Source organism: Spermophilus citellus (genome assembly GCF_964194105.1).
Source record: "Spermophilus citellus genome assembly, chromosome: 6".
Taxonomy (NCBI): Eukaryota; Metazoa; Chordata; class Mammalia; order Rodentia; family Sciuridae; genus Spermophilus; species Spermophilus citellus.
Genome location: NC_138187.1, coordinates 22605578 through 22612776, shown reverse-complemented (window position 1 = coordinate 22612776; position 7199 = coordinate 22605578). Strand labels below are relative to the sequence as shown.

At 35.7% G+C, this 7199-nt stretch overlaps 1 long non-coding RNA gene across 1 annotated transcript; it reads left to right on the top strand.

Annotated features, from left to right (window-relative positions):
- The first annotated feature begins 857 nt into the window (after positions 1-857).
- LOC308652230 lies at positions 858-6965 on the top strand. The gene is made up of 3 exons (XR_014022757.1): positions 858-913; positions 4169-4333; positions 6105-6965. It is a non-coding gene; the product is annotated as an uncharacterized lncRNA (long non-coding RNA).
- Positions 6966-7199: the final 234 nt, after the last annotated feature.

Genomic DNA, 7199 nt, shown 5'->3' with positions numbered 1-7199 from the left:
AAGAGATTCTGCTATGACACCTGCAGGATTTGTTAGTAATATTTTGACTTATAGTGAAGGAGGTGTTCAAAGAGATATTTGGCATTTAATCACTGCCTCAGAGTATTTACATTTTACAGATAAACCTTTACCAAAATTTGTCGGCAAGAACTGTAAAGAGGGATCTTGCTATGGCTTACGAGCTTGTGTCCAATCTCCTTATGTTTTAATTATTGGAAATGTAAAAGTTAGATGGAACATAAATTGTTAATGTTTAATGAGAAACCCCCTGTAGGAAAAACAGTCAGGAAGTTTTTGAGAAATTAAATTAAAATCTAGAGAAGAAAAATTTAAGAAGACAGATTAGTGCTTAGTACTGGCAACTTGTTCTTCTTCTTGTGCACAATGGTTTGGTGCTCTTACTCTTGTTTGATTAAAAGTAGCCTCTCTTTTCAAGTTAACCACTTGCCATAATTGTGGTGCCAGTTCTAGTCAGTAAGTCAAGAAAGAATAGTCAAGGTATAGGCCAATAGTCTGGGACCTTTCTAACTATTATTAAAAGCTAACTAAGCAGAAAGAGCTCAAAGCAAAACTCGAACTGAAAGGAAAAATGGTTGCTTATGCAGAAGCCAAAATACATTCTTCTTTTCTAATATTTTGTTTTATAATATTTTATAATATTTTAATAATTTTATAATATTTTGTTTCTTTGAATAATGATTCCTGTTTTGTAACCACAAAATACTGTGAGCCTGCCAAAATGAAAAGTGTATATGATTAACTTCACAAATTAAGATTGGGATTCAGCACCTTCACTTTTGTGTCTGTGTTGTTTCTCCACCCCCTTTCGCCAACTCCTCACCATCTGTTCATCTCCTGAGACTTTCTGCCAGAGCTGGACTCCAACATCTGATGCCCCGAACAGGGACGATCGGTAAGTCTGTAAGTCTGATGCATTCATTTCATTGAGAAGTTTTCAGGTGAGGATAGGATTCTTACCTAGGGTGCTGCAGACCCCTTAGCGAGGTGCTAAGTAAGTGAAGGGTAAGTAATCAGAGAACTTATTTTGAGAAGTCATGGGCCATAATGAGTCTAAAGAAAGAGGACTCTTTATTGAAATAGCTAAGCATATGCTCCATAAACGGGGCATTTCAGTTTCTTCTAAGCAGTTAAGACATTTTTTTCATTTTGTTCAAGAATGCTATCCTTGGTTCCCTGAGGAAGGAACCCTAAATTTAGAAACATGGAAAAAACTAGGTAAAGATATGAAGGTCTACTATGATCATCGTGGGCCAGAAAAGATTCCTGTCGATGCTTTTGCATTATGGAATGTTTTTAAAGATGCTTTGGATCCAACCCATGAGGCAGTTTGTTTGACTCAGCAAGTGACCGAGTCTGAACAAACCCCCTTAATTGGGGCTGCTGCTACATCTAGAGATTATAAAACTACATCCTCTCAACATTATCATTCTGATGATGAACAAGGGGATGAAGAGGAGGACGAACAACTTTCTCCTCAAGATCAGGAGGACTTAGAGGGGGCTGCACCTTGATATCATAACTCTGATTGGCCACCCAATTTGTTAGTTTCTATGTCTCCAGAGCCTCCTTAGAGCTATAAATAAGACTATGGAAACTACAACTGGGTCTCCCATCTCCTACTGCTATACCTAAAGATCATAACATAGTGGTGATAGACTTATAAGATTGCTTCTTTACAATTCCTTTAGCCAAACAGGATTGTAAAGGTTTTGCTTTTAGTCTGCCTTCCCCAAATTTATAAAGACCTTATCAAAGATTTCAATGGAAAGTTTTGCTCAGGGAATGAAAAATAGCCCCACCTTATGTCAAAAGTTTGTTGATGCAGCCTTAGTCTCCACAAGAAATAAGTTTCCATTTGTATATATAATTCATTATATGATGATATTTTATTAGCTCCTGCTGATTATTTGATACTCTAACAAATATTTAATTTTATGATTACAAGTTTACAAGACTGGGGATTAAAAATTGCCCCTGATTAAATTCACACTCAAGCTCCTTTCTCTAAACTAGGAAGATTAATTAATTCCAACAATATAACTTCTCAAAAAATACAGATTAGGGTTGATTTTTTACGTACTTTAAAGGACTTTCAAAAACTTCTTGGGGATATTAATTGGATAGGCCTTACTTAGAATTAACCACTGCAGACCTTAAACCTTTATTTGAAATTTTACAAAGAGATTCAAATCCAAATTCACCTAGACAATTATCTCCTGAGGGAAAGAAGGCTTTATCTAAGGTGGAAAAGGCTATTTCAGATCATTACTTACAACAAATAGACTATAATAAGCCCTGGATGTTAATAATCTTACAGACTTCACACACTCCTACTGGATGCCTATGGCAGGATGATCCTTTAGAATGGATTCATTTGCCTTCTACTCCAAAAAAGATTAATATTTCATATCCCTCCCAGGTATCATCATTAATTTTTAAAGGTAGACTCCAAAGTAGAGAGCTCTTTGGATGAGATCCATCCTCCATTATTATTCCATATAAAAAAAAGAACAATTGGATTTCTTATTAAATGTTAATGGTAAATGGCCTATAGCATTACAGGAATTCTATGGAGAAATATTGTTTCACTTGCCTAACCACCCATTACTACATTTTATGACTAAGGTAAATAATATTTTTCCTAAAAACTTTTCTCATGTGCCCCTCGATCAGGCTTCTCTAATTTTTACAGATGGATCCTCTAATGGAATAGCTGTTAACTATTATAGATGACCAAGAGCCAATTGTCCAACAAACAACTGAAACCTCTGCTCAAAGGACAGAATTAATTGCTGTTATAACTGCTTTTGAAAAGGTTACACATCCTTTTAATCTTTATACTGATTCCCAATATATAGTTAATCTCTTTCCTGCCATAGAAACATCTTCCATGTCCTCTCATTCATCAATTGTTAATATATTACAAAAATTACAAAAAAACAACATTAGAGAGATCCTATAAATTTTTTTTTAGAAAGAGTGAGAGAGGAGAGAGAGAGAGAGAGAGAGAGAGAGAGAGAGAGAGAGAGAATTTTTAATATTTATTTTTTAGTTCTTGGCGGACACAACATCTTTGTTGGTATGTGGTGCTGAGGATCGAACCCGGGCCGCACGCATCCCAGGCGAGCGTGCTACCGCTTGAGCCACATCCCCAGCCCCTCCTATAAATTTTTTATTGGACATATTACAGGACATTCTAACTTATCTGGACCTTTAGTGGCAGGAAATGCTAAAGCTGATTTATTAATTAGGACTGTTTATAACGTTATTGAACAAGCTACTAAAGATCATCAATTACATCATCAAAATTCTGCTGCTCTTTGGAGCACAGTTTCATATAACTAAAGAAAAAGACAAATTGTTAAACAATGTCAAATCTGTCTTACTCACTTTCCTTCTCCACAGATGGGTGTCAACCCTAGGCATTTATTACCCAACAAATTATGGCAGATGGATGTTACTCATATTCAAGAGTTTGGAAAGTTATCTTTTGTTCATGTTTGTGTGGATACTTTCTCACATGTTATTTTTGCTACAGCCCACACTGGAGAAGCTTATAAGGATATTGCCCAAAATCTTTTTGCCTCCTTTGCATATATGGGATTACCTCTTTATATTAAGACAGACAATGCTCCTGCTTATATTCCAAAAACCTTTAAACACCTGTGTCAGACACTTAACATAGTTCATTCCACAGGCATCCCCTATGACCCACAAGGACAAGCCATAGTGAAAAGAGCTCATCAGACCTTAAAATCTCAAATTAATAAATTAAGAGAGGGGGAACTACATTATTCCTCTCCTCATCGATTCTTCAACATGCTCTATTTGTCATTAATCATTTAAATGTAAATGATTCTAAATTAACTCCAATGCAATGAAATTGGTCTGAACAAACAGTAACTCAAAAACCTTTAGTTTTTTCTTTTTCTTCTTACTGGGGCTGGTGGTGTGGTTCAGTTGGTAGAGTGCTTTCTTAGCATGTGTGAGGCACTGGGTTCGATTCTCAGCACCACATATAAGTAAATAAATAAAGGTCAATCAACAACTAAAAAAATTCTTTAAAAAAGATCTTCTTACTGGACAATGGAAAGGACCTGATATTCTCTTAACATCGGGCCAAGGATATGCTTGTGTGTTTCCACAGGACGCTACTTCACCTTTGTGATTCCAGATCAACTCATCAGACATTATGACTCACCCATATCACAGGTGGAGGTTCCTCCCCCAGCCATACCCAAGGACACCATTGACCGAGGATGAAAAACTTGCTGAAGACATGACTAATCTTTATCTTCACTCTCCTCAACAGGCACGAGCAACATTAACATCAAAATTACCTTCCTGGGGTCAAATAAAACATCTGACCAGTCAGGCATAAAACTTGGTTGTTAGCCAAGGTGCCTTTGCCTCTCCTGAAAAAGTGTTTCTTGCTATGCTAGCACTCTTATCCTGTCAAGTATCACTGATTTCTGCTAATCAATCTTATTGGTCTTATTTTCCTGATCCTCCACTTTTAAGAGTTACTGATTGGGGAAAACTTAATATTAAGGTGTTTACTGATAATTCTGATTTGTTAGGAGGGATTTCTGAATCCCTTATTCCTCATAAGATACCTTATAATATTAATTTCAAGGGTTTAATAGAAGAGACTCCTATTTGCTTTGCTATTGATAATAAATTCATCCCTCAATGGTGTATGCCTATTAATTATAGGCAATATTTTACTGATTGCCCTCCTGGCTTCCCAGACATGGATGATAAAAGGAGGAGCCTTTGGCTCCTTGAAATGGTTTCTTTAGGATATTATATAGTTAATGAAACCTATGTTAATAAGACATTACCCAAAGCCATTGATCCATGTAGATTTAAAAATAACGAAAAATATTTTTATTGGAATAATATGATTCATCCTTGGGAAGAATTTCCTCATTGGTTTCAAAGGATTTATGCAAAGGGCACAAGTCCTTAAGCCTGTGTCTTCAGATGTTAAGATCTATGATTGGTCTGATTCTGCCCCTCATTTTGATTATAAAAATTATTTTAAGACTAAGTCTCAAAAATTTAATCATACTGAAGGAATGTATACAAGTTTTCCTATCCATAGATTGTTCTCACCTGGTTGGGTCACTCTCAAGTTTCAGAGTGAGCTCCCTAATGGAAAGGTTTCATAGTTCCCAGATCTCTTTAGATTAATTGCAGCTACTAATATGATTCTTTTAACCAGACCTGGTAAAACTCCAGAACCTTTCAATATTCGTGCTTGCATTAATGCTCCTCCTGCTATTTTAGTAGGTAAAAATAATACCTTGATAATTAATCATAATAATAGTGTTTATTCTATTTCCTGTGATCAATGTGTGTTAACTAATTGTGTACATGCTAATCTTCCAAAAAACTACACTATTTTTATAATTATACATCTGCTTTCCTATGTAATGATTCCTGTCCTTCTTAATGATGATTGGTCACAAATTCTTAAGAAATTTAATGAACTAATTAGACCTAAGTGATTTGTTGTGGCATTAATTTTAGGAATTACAGCATTAAGAGGAATTATTACTTCTTTAGCTTTATCTACTACAGCTTTAGTTAAAGAAATTCATACTGCTCATCATGTTAATGATTTATCTCATAATGCTTCATTAGCATTAGCTATTCAAGAAAAAATAGATAAGAAATTAGAGGCCCAAATTAATGCCTTAGAGGAAGCTTTATTATATGTAAGAAACCAGATTCAAAATATAAAAACTCAAATGACAACCAAATGTCATGCTAATTTCAAATGGATCTGTGTTAATCCCTTAAAATATAATCAAACTAAATATGGATGGAATCAAGTACAAACTCATTTATTAGGGATTTGGAATAAAACTGAAATAGGCCCCAATATACAAGATTTACAACAACAAGTAAAATATATAAGTAAGGCTTATTTATCTACTGACTCTACAGCTGATTTTGCTGCAGATTTATACAATAATGTACAAAAAAAACTATTTCCAATAGTACTTGGTGGTCATATATGATTAATATTGGTTTTGGCTTTTTATTCATTGTTCTTGTTTGTCTCATTCTTCCAGTCCTCTTCAGACTTGTCTGGAAATCAATCAGAAGCATCTCCATCCAAATCGAACACCTTAAATTAAAAAATAAAAAAGGGGGAAATGCTGCACCCCTCCCCTGACTCAGGCAATGGCAAGGCCCTACTGAGGTGGATGGCACAAGGCAACCATCCTCTGGAGGAGCGCAGTATGTTTCTTGGAATGGGCTGGTTTGTTTTTGTATTCCTTTAATAAGTATATTTGCGACTTCTCATATGACCATTAAGTATGAAGGGAAAAAACATGACTTTCCCAATTAATGCAACTACTTCTAAAGAATAGATCTGTTTGCTCTAAATGCAATGATTCGGCTGTGGAGCATAAATTGTTAATGTTTAATGAAAAGCTCCCTGTATTCCTGTATTCCTGTCAAGGAAGTTTTTGAGAAATTAAATTAAAATCTAGAGAAGAAGAATTAATGTTAAGAAGACAGATTAGTTCTTAGTACTGGGCAACTTGTTCTTGTTCTTGTGCACAATGGTTTGTGCTCTTACTCTTGTTTGATTAAAATTAATAGCCTCTCTTTTCAAGTTAACCACTTGCCATAACCGTGGGACCGGTTCCAATCAGTAAGTCAAGAAAGAATAGTCAAGGTATAGGCTAATAGTCTGGGACATTTCTAACTATTATTAAAAGTTAACTAAGCAGAAACAGCTCAAAGCAAAATGCGAACTGAAAGGAAAAATACTTGCTTATGCATAAGATACATTCTTCTATTCTAATTGTAGCTACGTAATACTTTGTTTCTTTGAATAATGATTCCTGTTTTGTAACCACAAAGTACTGTGAGCCTGCCAAAATGAAAAGTATATATGATTAACTTCACAAGTAAAGATTGGGATTCAGCACCTTCACTTTGGTGTCTGTGTTGTTTCTCCACCCCCTTTGGCTGACTCCTCACCATCCTTTAGTCTCCTGAGACCCCCTGTTGGAGCTGGACTCTGACAGGCAGGGCTGTGTTTCCCACTGGGAGCATTCAGGTTGCAGAGACCAGCAGATTCCACTCCTCTGCCCCAGGTGAGTAGATCCTCAGAGAGGGTTCTGGACCAAAGGAGGGGCAAAACTGGCACTGTG